This window comes from Vicugna pacos, chromosome 25 (genome assembly GCF_048564905.1).
Source record: "Vicugna pacos chromosome 25, VicPac4, whole genome shotgun sequence".
Classification (NCBI taxonomy): domain Eukaryota; kingdom Metazoa; phylum Chordata; class Mammalia; order Artiodactyla; family Camelidae; genus Vicugna; species Vicugna pacos.
Genome location: NC_133011.1, coordinates 657,151 through 671,849, shown reverse-complemented (window position 1 = coordinate 671,849; position 14,699 = coordinate 657,151). Strand labels below are relative to the sequence as shown.

The 14,699-nt window shown below is 44.6% G+C and overlaps 1 long non-coding RNA gene across 1 annotated transcript in view; it reads left to right on the top strand.

Annotated features, from left to right (window-relative positions):
• Positions 1 to 14,699, top strand: part of LOC140689221 (uncharacterized) — a 213,626-nt gene that overhangs the window by 75,535 nt on the left and 123,392 nt on the right. The window contains exon 2 of the long non-coding RNA XR_012064100.1: positions 8,243 to 8,484. This is a non-coding gene — a long non-coding RNA (uncharacterized lncRNA). The remainder of the gene's footprint in view (positions 1 to 8,242; positions 8,485 to 14,699) is intronic.

Genomic DNA, 14,699 nt, shown 5'->3' with positions numbered 1-14,699 from the left:
GGTTACCATGAGGAGTGCTCCTGTGGACGCTCATGTACAGGTGTCTGTGTGGACATATATTTTCATTTTCCTTGAGAGGGAGATTGCTGGGTCTCTGTTTAACATGCTGAGAAACTGAGAGATTGTTTTCTGAAGTAGCTGCACCACTTTGCACTCCTGCCGTGATGGGTGAGGGCTCCGCTTTCTCCGCGTGCTCACCAGTGCTTGTTACAGCCCGTCTTTCTCACTGTAACCGTCCTAGTGGGTGTGAAGTGGCATCTCACTGTGGCAGTCATTTTCACTTCCTAATGATAATGAGCATCTTCTCCTGTGTTTTTTGTTCATACATATTTTTATTTCCAAATCCTTTGACCATTTTTTATGGTTAAAGGTTAAATTGTTATTACGGAGTTGTAAGAGTTCGTCATGTATTCTGGATACAAGTCTCTTTATCATATACCTGATTTGCAAATATTTTCTCCCGTTCTGTGGATTGTCATTTCACTTTCTTGCTTGTGTTCTTTGAAGTATGAAAATTTTGAATTTTGATGAAGTCTAATGTATCTTTTGTTATTGCTTCTCTTTTGGTGTTACATCTAAGAATCCATTGCCTAGTCCAAGGTTACAAAGGTTTACTCTTGTGCTTTTTTCTAAGAATTCTATTGTTTTGGCTATTATATTTAGGCCTGTGATTCCTTTTGAGTTCGTTTTGTGAATGATATGTAAAATGGGTCCAAATTCTTTTTTTGGCATGTGGATATCCAGTTCTATCAGCAACATTTGTTGAAAAGACTTGTTTCTGCATTGAATTGTCTTGTCACTCTTGTTGAAAACCAGTTGCCTGTAAATGTCAAGGTTTGTTTCTAAACTCTGAATTCTATTTCAGTGATCCATATGTGTCACCTTATGCCAGTACCACACCATCTTTATTTCTATAGCTTTGTAGTAAATTTTGCAATCAAGTAGTAGGATTCTACCAACTTTCTTCTTTTTCAAGATTGTTTTGGTTATTCTGGGTTCCTTGCATTTTCATATGAATTTTAGTATCAACTAGCCAATTTCTGCACAACGGCTAGCTAGGATTTTGATAAAAATTGTATTGAAGCTCTAGATCATTTTGGGAGAGTTTCGCCATCTTAACAATAATGTGGTATAAAACAACTTAAGCTTCCTATTTTATTTTTTGTGTTGTTTGTTCTCTCTGTTGTTCATTTCTGGTTCTTTTCCTGCCTTCCTGTGGGTTACCTGAATATTATTTCAGAATCGCATTGTGATTATATATTTTGAATGTATCTTCTTATATAGATTCTTCATTAGAGTTATGGTATATTTATATAATGGAATACTACTCAGCCATAAAAAGAATAAAATAATGCTATTTGCAGCAACATGGATGGACCTAGAGATCATCATTCTAACTGAAGTAAGTCAGAAAGAGAAAGATTCCACATATGAGTGGTATCATATGTGGAATCTAAAAAAAAAAAAGACACTATGAACTTACCCACAAAACAGAAACAGACTCACAGACATAGTAACAATCTTATGGTTATGGGGAAAAAGGGGTGGGAAGGGATAAATTTGGGAGGTTGAGATTTGCAAATGTTAGCCACTATATATAAAAATAGATTTTAAACAGTTTCTTCTGTGTAGCACAGGGAACTATGTTCAATATATTGTAATAACCTTTAATGAGAAAGAATATGAAAACTGATGTATGTGCATGACTAGGACATTGTGCTGTGCACCAGAAATTGACACATTGTAACTGACTACTTCAATAAAAATTTTAAAAATACATGGCTTCTTCATTGGTCACTTTAGATATTACATTATATAAACATAATTTGTCACTTTTTACTGTTGTTAACGTTTTACCAGTTTGAGTTGAGTATAAAAGCTCTACCTATCTTTGTGTCTCTTCACCTGATTTATATAAATTATATTAAGATAACACAGTCATCTTCATACATTCTTTAAGAACACATCTAGGTTGTACTTTTTTATTTCAAGCATCATACATATTTTAGCAAGTCCAAGAAAAGAGGGCAAGTCTATTTTATTTCCCTGTATTTACTTTTCCGTTTTTCTACTCTCCTTCCTGATATTCCAGGACTCCTGTCTTCATCAGTTCCTTTCTAATCCAGCACTTCTTTGAGGCATTTTTTTAAGGCAGACCTGCTGGCAGCAAATTCTCTGTAGTTTCCTTTCCTCTGAGGATAGCTTGATTTCCTCTTCATTCCTGGAGGATAGTTTTACTGGCTAAAGCATTTTGAATGGACAGCTCTTTTCTTGCAGCATTGGAAAAACATTATATACCTTCCTTCTGCCTGCATGGTTTCTGATGAAATATCCACTGTCCTTTGAATTATTTTTCTTACGTAAATAAGGTTTCCTGTCTCTCTTGCTGCTGTCAGGGTTTTTCCTTTGTCTAATGTATCTTTATGTTAATTTCTTTGGTTTTATCCTGTGTGGGTCTATTCTTTTTTTTTTTTTTTGAATCTAAGGGTTTATGTATTTTTGCCTGATTTGGGAAATTGCCAGCCATTATTTCTTTGAACACTTTTTCAGTTCCATATTCTTTTCATCTCTTCCTGGAATGCTGATGATATAAATGTTAGATCTTTCATTTTAATCACTCAGACACTTAAACTCTTTTTTTTTTTAATTTTCTCTCTGTTGTTCAATTTGGATAATTTCTATCCTTTGATCTTTAATTTCACTGATTCTTTTATCTGTCAAGCTATGCTGCATGCAGTTTATCTTGTCCAGACTTTTTCTTTTTTTAATATTACTGTATTTCTCAGTGCTTAAAGTCTCGTGTGGTACTACTTTTGTGTCTTCTGTTTCTTTCCTGTGACTTCCTGTGTTTCCATTTGTTTCCAGCATGTTCATAATTGTTGAGGTATCTTTATGATGGCCCCTTTAGAATCCTCGTCATGGTATTCTATCAATTTCTTCCTGGTTTTGGCATCTGTTGCTTGTCTTTTTTTACTCATGTTCAAATTTTTCTGGTTCTTGGTCTGGTGGTGAATTTTCATTGTATCCTGGACATTTGGGGTATTATCTTAAAGGAAACTCTGGACATTATCTTCTATTTTAGCAGGTCTTCCCCTGACATAGTGCTCTTGGGAGTTAGAAGCTAATTGTTTTTCCTGTCACGTGGGAATGAGAATCCAGATTGCCCACCTGGCCCTCATTTATGCCTTGAGATGGGAAAGACATTTGCTACTACTGACTAGGGGTGGAATTTCAGGCTTCCCCATCTGCCTCTGCCAACACTGCCCTAACTGGGAGGATGAGAACTGTCTTGTCACCATCACCTCTTGGCCTCTACTGTCTTGTAAGATTTCCCTTATACTGCTGGCCCCTCGCATGGCCTCCTCTGACACCACGCTAGTTGAGAGACGTTCCCCTCAGCGCAGCTAGGTGCGGGTGGGCATCTAGGCCATTCACATGGCCTTCTCTGACTCTGCCCCAGTTAGGGGGAAGGACATAGCCTGAGGGCAGCTGGGTGAGTGTCCATGTCGAGGCTCCTCTGTGGTGTTTGCTGATGAAGGCAGTAGTGGGCTGCACTTCTCTGGGGGGAGTTTGGCTGGAGTAGAGCTGTTATTGACTGAAAGTTCTCTCTCAGCAGGTTTCCCCTTGTCTATAGGGTAGAGAGAGCAGCCTTCCTTTTATGTATTTATTTTTGTCTGCTTATCCAGGGTTATGGCTTCTTCAGGACTCAATCCCAGATATGGTAAACAGAAAAAGAACGCACTTCTTCAAAGAAGAGAAGTGCCAAGAGCAGGCATCCTTGTCTTGTTCCTGATCCTAGAGGAAATGCGCTTAGCCTGTCACTGCCGAGTGCGATGTTGGCTGTAGGTTTGTCTTACGTGGTCTTTATTACGTTGAGGTGTGTTTCCTCGATACCCACTTTGTTGAGTGTTTTTATCGTAAATAGATGATGAATTTTGTCAAAAGCTTTTTCTGCATCTGTTGAGATGCTCGTACAAGTTTTGGTCTTTGATTTGTTAATGTGGTGCAGCACAGTGACTGGTTTGTGGATATCAAGCCATCTTACATCCCTGGGTAAATCCCAGCTGATTACAGAGTTTGGTCCTTTCAGTGTGTTGTTAAGTTTGCTCTGAATGTATCTTGTGGAGGATTTTTACATCTCTGTTCCTCAGTGATACTGGCCTGTAGTTTTCTTGTTTTGAAGCATCTGTTTGGTTTGTATCAAGTGATGCTGGGCTTGTAGAATGAGTTGGGAAGCATTTTTTCCTTTTTAACGTTTTGAATACTTTGAGAAGGATGGGCATTTAACTCTTCGTTAAATGTTCTGTAGAATTTACCTCGGAAGCCGTCTGGTCCTGGACTTTTGTTTGTTGGGAGTTTTGGGGGGTTTTTGTTTGTTTATTTTTAATGATTCAGTTTCATTAGTGGTAATTGATCTGGTTATATTTTGTATTTCTTCCTGACTCAGTCTTGGAAGAGTGTATGTTTCTAGGAATTTATCCATTTCTTCTGGATTGTCCATCTTATTGGCATATGATTTTTTGTAGTAATCTCCCATGATTCTGTGCATTTCTGTGGTCTCAATTGTAACCTCCCCTTTTTCATTTCTGTTTTTATCTATTTGGGTCCTCTCCTTTTTTTCTTGATGAGTCTGGCTAAAGGTTTATCAATTTTATCTTTTCAAAGAACCAGCTCTTAGTTTCATTGACCTTTTCTATTGTGTGTTTTTTTGTTGTTGTCTCTGTTTCATTAATTTCCACTCTGATCTTTATGACTTCTTTCCTTCTAACTTTGGGTTTTGTTTGTTCTTCATTTTCTCCTTCCTTCAAGTGTAAAGTTAGGTTATTCTCTTGAGCTTTTTCTTGTTTCCTGAAGTGGCCTGTATCTCTATAAATTTCCCTCCTAGCACTGCTTTTGCTGCATCCTATAGATTTTGGGTTGTTGTGTTTTTGTTTCCTTTTGTCTCCAAGCATTTTTTAATTTCTTCTTTAATTTCTCCTGTAACCCATTTGTTTTCAGTAGCGTTCTGTTTGGCCTCCATGTGCTTGTGTTTTTTGCAGTTTTTTTTTTCTTATACTTGATTTCTAGTCTCACAGTGTTGTGGTATAAGACTAGAGGTATCTTAAACTGCCCTTGCTTTTTTAAAATTTCTTTTTTTTTCTGTTCAGCTTGGGTGACTTCAGCTACTCTGTCTTCCAGATCTCTGATCTGTTCCTCTGTATCATCTGTTCTACTGTTGGTTCCTCCTAGTATATTTTCAAATTTCACTTACTGAATTCTTCATCTCTGTTTGGTTCTTCTTTATATTTTCTAAATCTTTTTAAACTCCTTGCTATGATCATTCATTCTTTCCCTGAGTTTGCTGAACTTCTTTGTGATCATTACCTTGAACTCTTTACTGAGGAGATTGCGTATCTCCACTTCACTGAGTTCTTCTCCTGGGATTTTATCTTTTCCTTCGTTTGGAATATATTCCTCTCTTGCCTCCTTTTGCCTAATTCTCTGTGTTTATTTCTATGAATTAAGTAGATCAGTTATGTTTTCTGATCTTGGAGAACTAGGCTTGTGTGGGAGACATTGTTTGGTGCCCAGCAGCACACCCCGCTCTGGTCACCTGAGTTACATAATCTAGGGGTGCCCCCCTCATCATGTGAGCGGGTTCTTGTGTCATGGCCGGGCCAGCTGCTGTGGGTGTGCAGGCAGGAAGGGCTGGTCTTTGCCCAGTTAGCTGCTGCCAAGCCTTGCCTTATGCAGAGCCTGCTGGCCACTCATGGGCAAGTCTGTGTCCCAGAGCTGCCGACTGAGTGGCCCCAGGGGTTCCTAGGGCTTGTCTCAGCCTGCTGGTGGGTAACCCACTCACTGTGCAGTTGGCTTTGGGCCTGGGGGGTCCTGGGACTGTTGGCTGTAGGTGCCAGCAAGTCCCAGGGCTGGTGCTGGCCTGCTAGTGTGTGGAGCAAGGGCCTTAGAACTCCTGGGGCTGATGTCGGCCTGCCTGTGGGCAGGACCAGTCTCAGTGTGGCTGGCTGTAGGACCTGGGGTCCCAGGGCTGGCCCATCTGTTGGTGAGCAGTGCCAGGTCCTTATGTGGCTGGCTACAGGGCCATGGGTCTGGGGGTGGCAGGCAGAGTTGTTTCCCCATGGGACTGGCTGCTCCGTACAGGGTGCCCAGGGACTGCTGCCAGCCTGCTGGTGGATGGGGCCTGGTCCTGGTGCAGATAGTCTCGACTCCAGAACGGCCCTTGCCAGCACCAGTGCCCTCCAGGGTGGGAGAACAGGCTCCCATCAATGGCTGCTACCCATACCTGTGTCCCCAGGGGGAGTTCTGCTGGCATCCCACCTCTCTGTCAGGCTTCTCCAAGTTCAAAAAGTGAGTCTGACCTAGGCTGCTTTCAAATTACTCCCTCTGTGCTGGGTCTGGGAGCATCTGAGATTTTGCTTGTGTTGTTTAAAAGCAGACTTTCTGCTTGCTACAGCCCTCCAGTTCTCTGTTTCACAAATTCCACTGGCCTTCGAAGTCAGACATTATAGGGGCTCATCTTCCAGTGTAGTACCCTTGGGCTGAGGATCCTGGTGTGGGGTCTGGGCCCCTCACTCCTCGGGGAGAACTTTTGCAATTGTGATCATCCTCCTGTTTGTACGTTGCCTACCTGGAGATGTGGGCCATAAAATATACTGTGTCTCTGCCCCTTCTACCCATCTCATCGTAGTTCCTTCTTAATATCTTTAGTTGTGGAAAATCGTCTCTATTAGTCTTCAGTTCCTTCTCAGTAGGATAGTTGCTCTGTAAATAGTTGTAATTTTGGTGTGCCCGTGGGAGGAGGTGAGCTCAGGGTCTCACTACTCTGCCATCTTATCCACTCTTTTGTACTCTTTGTTATTGTTTGTGTTCTGAATACACGTAAAAAGAGTGTACATTCACCATTTGGATGATGTTTTCTGTAAATATCAGTCAGGTTGAGTTGGTTAAATAGGGTTGTTTACAATTTCTATATTCATACTAATTTTATCTTCTGATGTATGAATCATGGAGAGAAATTTGTTAAAATCTACAATGATGATTGTCTATTTCTTCCTTTAGGTTTGCCAGTTTTTGCTAACGAATTTTGGAGTTTTGTTATTGGATACATACATATTTACTATCAGTAAATTTTCTTTTAGATTGACCTTCTTATTATTAAGCATTGTCCCTCTTTGTCCCCAGTAACACCCCATGTCTTAATGTTTACTTTTCACATCTTTTTTCCAATTCCCTTCCTTTCAGTGTATCTGTGTCTTTGTATTTCACATTGTTTCTTGTGAAAAGGATATAGCTGTGTCTTGCTTCTTTACCCAGACTCACAATCTGCCTTTTAATTAGAGAATTTAGACCACTTACATTTAGTTTGACTAATATGGTTGAAACAATTCCACATTCTTGTTTCTTGTTTTCTGTTTATTCCCTTTGATCTTTACTCCTTTGCTTTTCCTTTCCTGCTTCTATTTTTTCCTCTTTCATTGGCTTTTTAGATAGTATTTCTTGATGCTATTAGGGGTTAGAGTTATGCTGTCCAATATGGTAGCCACTAGCCACATTAAAATTAAGTTTGAAACTCAGTTCATCATTGCAGCAGCTGCATTTCAGGTGCTCAGCAGCCACATGTCCCCATTACTGTATTAGGCAATACAAATTACTGCAGAAAGTGCTATTAGACAGTTCTGTAGAGACTAAGACCAAGATTTATTTTGGCCAGAGAAAAGAGCAACATTGTAGTTAGAAGCTGTGTGTTTCAGTTGTGTGTCTGCCGTTCAGATTAGCTGTGTATCTACAGGCGAAACGTCCCACTGCTCTTGGCCTTAGTTTTCTTCTCTAAAGCACAGGGATGATAATTTCTGCTCTTTTTGAGGTGGAAAAGAGTGTTTGTGAAAAAGAAAACTGTAAAATGGTAACATTCTTTATAGAAGTCAAAGCAATTTTCAAAAAAAATAAACAAATAACAACTGATTGACTAGTTTCTATGTTTCATTTGTTTTTTTAAGTTGCTGACAGAGCTGGAATCTCCTTCTTGGTGGCCCTTTAGCTCCAGGCTTTGGAAGGTGCCATCAGAAACAAAACCCAGCGTGGGCGCCTCCGTGGCTAGTTCCAAAGCTTTTGGAAAAGAAGGGATAGTGATCAGAATTCCTGCTGTTATTTCCCAAAGAACAGAATCTAGGGTTAAACTAGGAAAGTTCACTGTCCTTGTTTCTGGGTTGGAAATCCATGACTCAGACTCCTTGCTCATGCACAGATTTGAAAGAGAACATGTAGATGACATCAAGGTTCACACACCTTATGAAGTCAGCATCTGCCAGCGGTTCATTGGGAAGCCAGACATAGCTTACCGTCTGATATCTGCCAAGATGCCAGAGGTTATCCCCATTTTGGAAGTGCAGTTCAGCAAGAAGATCGAGTTGTTGGAGAATGCCTGGATGTTCGGAAGCACTGCAACCGCTTCCCCAGCAGAGAAGGGCTTCTCAGTCTGGCTTGCAGGTGAGTGATCATCAGAGCAGCCTGTGCGCAAGGCCACTCAGTTCACAGCCACGCTCAGCGGCCCATGATCTGTACCCAGCGTGATGCATCACGTGGAGCGGCTGCTGGCTTCAGCTCACTAGCACCCGCCCACTTGCTTGTGAAGAGAAATAAATTCAGACCGTTTTCCTTAGTACTTGCCCTGTGAATCTCAAATCACTCAGGCTTATTATACACTGGAGAGCTGTGTGGGTTCCCAAGTAAGTCATAAATGGTTTGGCTGACTCTTTCAGAACAAAGGAGGGCTCCAGGTTAGGTGTTTTCACCCCTTTCCTCTGTTTGATTTGAGCACCAGCACTTTAGGGTCTTAACTTGCATCATCCCTGCCTGCTCTGGTGTGTCTCCAGTCCCTCCACCCCGACCCCACATCACTCTTGGTTTTCTTGGCATTTGATCGAGGTCTTCCCAGCCCACCATCCAGATGTGCGTTTGGGTCCTGAAATTTGTGGAAACTACACAGCATCGTGTTTGTAGCATCCACAAGACACTGTGAAACCCTTGCTTTTCCTGGCAGTGTGACTGTTGGGTCCTCTTGCAGGTCTCTGTGGGACATGGAGGGTACAGCTGAGTATGGCCCTGGGCGCGAGTGTGGGGGGCAGGGTGTGTGGACACGTCCCCAGGTCTCAGCTTCCTCCCAAGCATGAGGTAAATTGGTGTTATCTGACTTCTTAGGTTTGTCATTCTGATGGATGTCAAGTGACATCTTGGTGGTATTTTTATTATCAGTTTTGATTGATTGCGAGATGGGGCATTGGATGCCTTTTATCTGCTTTTTGGTCCCAGGCCACAGGTTTTGCTCTGTGGGTTGCCTGTTCTGGTTGTGTTTTGGGGCGTTTTGTTGCTTTGGTTTTTTTACTTGTTTGTTTTTTGTGTTTTAATTGTCCTATTGGGCTGTCTTTTTCTTTTTCCTGATTTGCAGGAGTTCATTATTTGTTCTAGGTATTTATCCCTTTTGACTTGAGAGGCTACCGGTACTTCTCGCAGACTGCCAGCTCTGGTACAGAAGTCTCTCATTTTGCTGCGGTCAAGTCCACCATTCTTCCCCTTAAGTTTACTTTTTGAGCCCTGCTTAGGAAATCCCCAAGTCATAAAGTACCTGCTGTTTCCTAATACTAGCGCCACAGGTGACGTTACTTCTGTGTTACAGTGATGTTTCTAACAAGTGTTAGCCTTTTCTTACTAACTTTGATGCTGGAGTCTGTTTAATGTAAGAAATGTGTTTATTACTATTCTGGTTTCTTTCTTTGTTCCTCTTAAGAGATTGATTTCAATTCCAATATGTAACCTGTTTCTCTAACACATGAATATGTTAATGTTACTGTAGGTGGCTTCAAGTTTCAAAAAGAAATATACTTGATAATAGATCTGGTCCCTTAAGTTACAAAATACTGCAAATGTTAATGTACAAATTTATAAACTTACTTTCCTGGCATTTCCACATTTTTCTTTGGCTCGCCATTTAAGGCAGGACTCAGAGGCTGGTGTATTAAAGGGACAAGAAGGGAGGACTGTACCAGCCAACATGAGACCCTGAGCAGAAGGACCCTTCAGGAAAGGCCATCTGCAAGCCTAGCCCGGGCAGCCGCTCTGATACCCTTCTGATACCTCTCTGAGTTCCCCTTGCGGCTGATTTTCTCTAAGAGGGGCCTTAGCAGGTCCTGGCTGGTGGTACCAGATGCAGAGCACCATGGGCCATTGCTTTTGCTGTTGCTGCTGGAGAATCCGTCTGTGCCATGCGTGGCGCCAGGTGCCCATAAAGTCCTGAAAACAAAGCTAAATACAATAAAACCCGCAGCCCTGGGTTGCGGAACTCTGCCACCTCCGTGGGTTCTGCATCAGGCATGATGGTTTCAGCGAGAGAACACGGCCCAGAATGTTACAGGTGAGATGGCAATGCAAGCGCGTAATGTGTGGCGCAGAAAACCGCGCTGTACAAGTGAGAAGAGCGCATGCTTGCTGGGCCTCACTGTTGTGGGCACCAGCCAGTGGGAGGTGGGGTGCTGGGCTCTGACCCTGAGCATCCAGGTGGCAGATGGGGCAGGAGAGGAGCAGGGCATGAGTGCCAGCACCTCTGCAGCTGTGGTGAGACTGCAGGAAGCTGGGTGAATGTGGATTGTGCAGGGCCGCCCATCAGGAAGAAGTGAATGGGCCTCTTGGGCACAACCCCAGGCTGCTGACGAGAAGGCTGAACGCCTTCTCCTCAGGGAAGCTGCAGATACACTTTTAAGGTCTTACAACTGATTAAACCAGGCCCACCAGATTGTTTAGGACAGACTCCCTTACCTAAAGTCCGCTGATGGTGAGCCTTCACCACATCTAGACACCTTCCCAGCAACATGCAGATTCGAGTTGGATTGAGTAACTGGGGCTATGGCCTTGCCCATCACAGTTAGAGCTTGTATGTGTGTGGAATGAGCTGAGCCACATCCAGGGTGACAGATGGATTTTCATCTCAGTGCTAATTTAGCCTCTGGGTAGGATTTTTATAGCGCGTGTGAATCTAGACCGAGCCAGAAGTGCCATCCTCCCCTTGTGAGGCCGCCCTCCCTGGGTGAGGCAGGTGTACCTTACAGCTGTGAATTTGGAGAGATACAGGTGACGAGGAGCTATGTTTGAAAGAAGCCAGCATGCTGAGTTCAGTAAGCAAGATGGTATCTAATTTGCTTGGAACTTCACAGTCCTGTCAGCCCGGTGATGAGAGCTTCCTTCCCACCGTCACCTCTCTCGTGTCTGTCGGCGCCTCTGTTTTTACTGTTCTTTGTTGGAAACTACAGAAGCAATGGAGGTGGAAACCATGACTTTAAAATCTCACAAATACATTCCCCTCCTTGATGAGCTATTTTGGTAAAAAATGTGGCCAGAAGGTGGCGGTCTAGTAACAGGGGACCAGTGTTTGCCAGGAGTCAGTGTCTAGAAGAACTTTCCAGAGAGCTGTGTAGTAACGTATAGTGTGGACAGGTGAGGGCCTGGGGTGGCCCGGCCAGCAGCTGGGGGAGGAGGAAGTCCCCTGGGTTTCAGGAGCTGGAAATGGCTCAGGTGGACAGATTTCATCGTAGGGAAGTTACAGATTGCTGTTTTTCTGCAGAGCAGCTTTAAAATAATCTTTTAAATTTTGCAGTAGTTTCAGACTTGAGAAAAAGAGGAAAGTACAGACAGTTCCCCCGTCTCCCACACCTAGTTTCCCCTAATGTAAACGTCACCTTGCGTTCGTGTCGTTCACTGTCACAACTAGTACACCTGCCCTGATACGTCTCTATTCACTGAAGTCCGTGTTTCATCCTGATTTCCTTATGTTTTACTGTTCCCGAATCCCATCCAGGATCCCACGTGATGTTTCGGCGTCTCGTCTCCTTGACTGTGGCAGTTTGTCTGATGCTCCTTGTTTTGATGATCTGGAAGAGCTTTAGGGGTGGTGGTCAGGTTTTTATAGACCCTCCCCCAGTTGGACTTTGTCTCGTGTTGACTCGTGAGCCACTGGGGTGATGAGTTTCGGGAGGAAGGCCACGGTGCTCTTATCAGATGAGAGCAAGGGCTGTGCATAACATGTTTAAGAGTTTTTGTGCTGATTTTTGTTTTTGCCGTTTGTCAACTGTTACCTTCTGAGGGGCCTTCACCTAGTTTAGGAGGACTCTGGTCACCCGCTCAGGGACCCTGCAGGCATCTCGCCTCGCACGTGCCCTCTGGTGCCGCCGCCCTCGGGTTTGCTGCTTGGCTTTGCGCCCTGGGACGTGTGCTCCAGAATCGGACCCAAGTCTGTCTTCTCCCACCCCACCTCTAGCACCCAGGACAGGCCTGGGTAACCAGAAGGCACTCACATCTCTGTGTGATGGTAAACTTCTGGGGCATTGAAGTCTCTGTACAGGGTCATTAATTTAAGACCATCTTTTGAAGCAGTGAAGTTCTGGTCCTGGGATATGGCACCACGCTTGACCAGCAGACTCCATGTGGTCACTAGGACGTGGGTCTGAGGCTGAGCACCAGCAGACCCCTCCGTGTGGTCACCAGGACGCACCACTGCACTGACTCACTGACTACAGACAGGCCCCATGTGGGCACTAGGATGTGACCCCTGATGACCGACAGACCCCTGGGGGCTGCATGGCCCCCGTCCGCTTGATCCTTCCAAGGCCCCGAGTCTAAGCCGCACACCATATAATTTTGTAAATTTGTGACGTTAAGTTTTTTAAAGTGTAGTCGGTGGAGATTGCTGTCTCTCCATTTCAGCTTTCCCTCTCTTATACTTCCTATTGTGTTGAGGACTTGGGGCATTTTGAGTTTTTTTCTGAAGGGGCTTCCACCCCGGTTATATAAGCTTCTGGGTCCATCCCTGGGTAAATCTGCCATTTTCCTGTGTCATCAGTGGGGCGTTTGGGGCCCAGAGACAAGGAGAGAGCTTTGCCCATGGCTGGACCGGCCTGGAGCGGTTTTTCTGCTCTCAGGTCAGGCCCTGGTGGTCTTTGCGCAGCACTTACGGTGAAGTCTGGAGTCTGTGTCTGATGCGTAAGGGAGACTTGTGTCCTGGCGCCGGCCCCGCCAGCCCAGCCCACGCTCAGGTTTCCCCCAGATGCCTCCTTGTTGAAAAGTGGCATCATCTCTAAGTTCCCATGTGGCTTGAGCAGTTTGTGCTTATTTTGTTTCACTGAGATAACTAATGATTTTTGAGATAAAAATCACCTAATACTAAAGCAAGTTAATTTTTTTCGGAAGATATTTCAAAGCATTGAAGTAACTGAGTCAGCCACTCAGGACTCAGCACAGAGCCCTGAGAGTGGCTGAGCCTCGCCAGGAACCTGCTGATCCCACGGCTTGTTACATAAAACATCCCTGATTAGTGTATTCCAGGAAGAAAAATCCTCAATTTTGGCTTTCTGGTTGTTTAAGCAATCCCTTTTGTTAAACATTCAAAGACAGTATGTCTCTGTAATAATAGGTGTTAAAATGGACACCGCAGTGAGAGAACAGGAGCGCAGTGTGAATCAGATGCACGGCTTGCTCTCAGAGAAGCTAGCTGGGGGATCCCAGGTTGAAAAGATAAGGAAAAAAAAAAAGTGCAGTACAACGCACGTTGCTGTCAAAGGTGTGCAAACTGAATGATGCCAGGACAGACGAGGGAAGATTGCTGCTGATGGAAGGGCCAAGCGGAGAACATGCCTCCTCCATACTTGAGCTGGGGGACATCTGTCTGCATGACACGTACAAAGAAATCAGTGCTGAAAACAAAGGCACATCTTTGTCATTTACTGTAAAGTAAACGGAGTCAGGGCTGGTGGAAAAGTTCTTGGTCTACTGTCCTCTGAGGTACTGCCAGCCAGAGGTGGTGACCAAGTCCTTGGAATGTGGCTGAAGAACTGAATTTTCAGTTTACCTACTTTTGATTAATTTCAACGGGGACACACGCAAACCCAGCCTTGAACGTGGCCTTTGCTTTCCAGCGTTTACTGTCTGACAGCCCTCCCTGCACAGGCAGAAAGAAGACGCTTCCTGTGCCAACAGGGCAGGAGGCTGGAGGAAGGGACGGCACCAGTGTCCCCAGAGCCCCAGACAAAGTTCTGAGTAGTGGCCCTGAATATGCTGGTGGATCACCAGCTCCTTCAGAGCTGATGACACCCTGCACCACACACGGCCCAGCCACCCTCCAGGAGAATGCACTGCGGAGAGAACCTTTACTTCCAGCGTCACAGGGGTGACAGAACTCCCAGAGCCCCACCGTGCACCCAAAGGTGGTCAAGCACAGGGCGCCCTTCCCAAGTCCGGGGCCCACAAACAGGGGAGGGCTCCCCCGACTGCGGTGCTGTCACCTCAGGGCAGAAGACAAGCATGAGTTCCCGTGCCTCCTACTCTCCACTCACCCTGAAACCGTAACAAAGCAGATTATTAAACAGAGAAGTGGGCATCAGAGAGCTGAAACCTATACTGACTGCGGAGAGTTTCCCTTGAGGAGCTCCACAAGGTGACAGCAAAGCTAAGACCAAGAGGAGGGAGAGAAGGCTTTCTGTCCCCATCAGTTGAGGGTCCCATTGTCACCTAACAGACACCCAGCGCAGCAGCCAGCCAGCCAGTCCAGCTCCACCAGAACCCTCCAGAGGGAGGCTGACCCCCCAGCTCCCGGTCTCCTGTGCCCGAGCCCTGTGCGCAGAATACATGTGACAGGCGCCCTCTGGGCCAGCACGCACAGG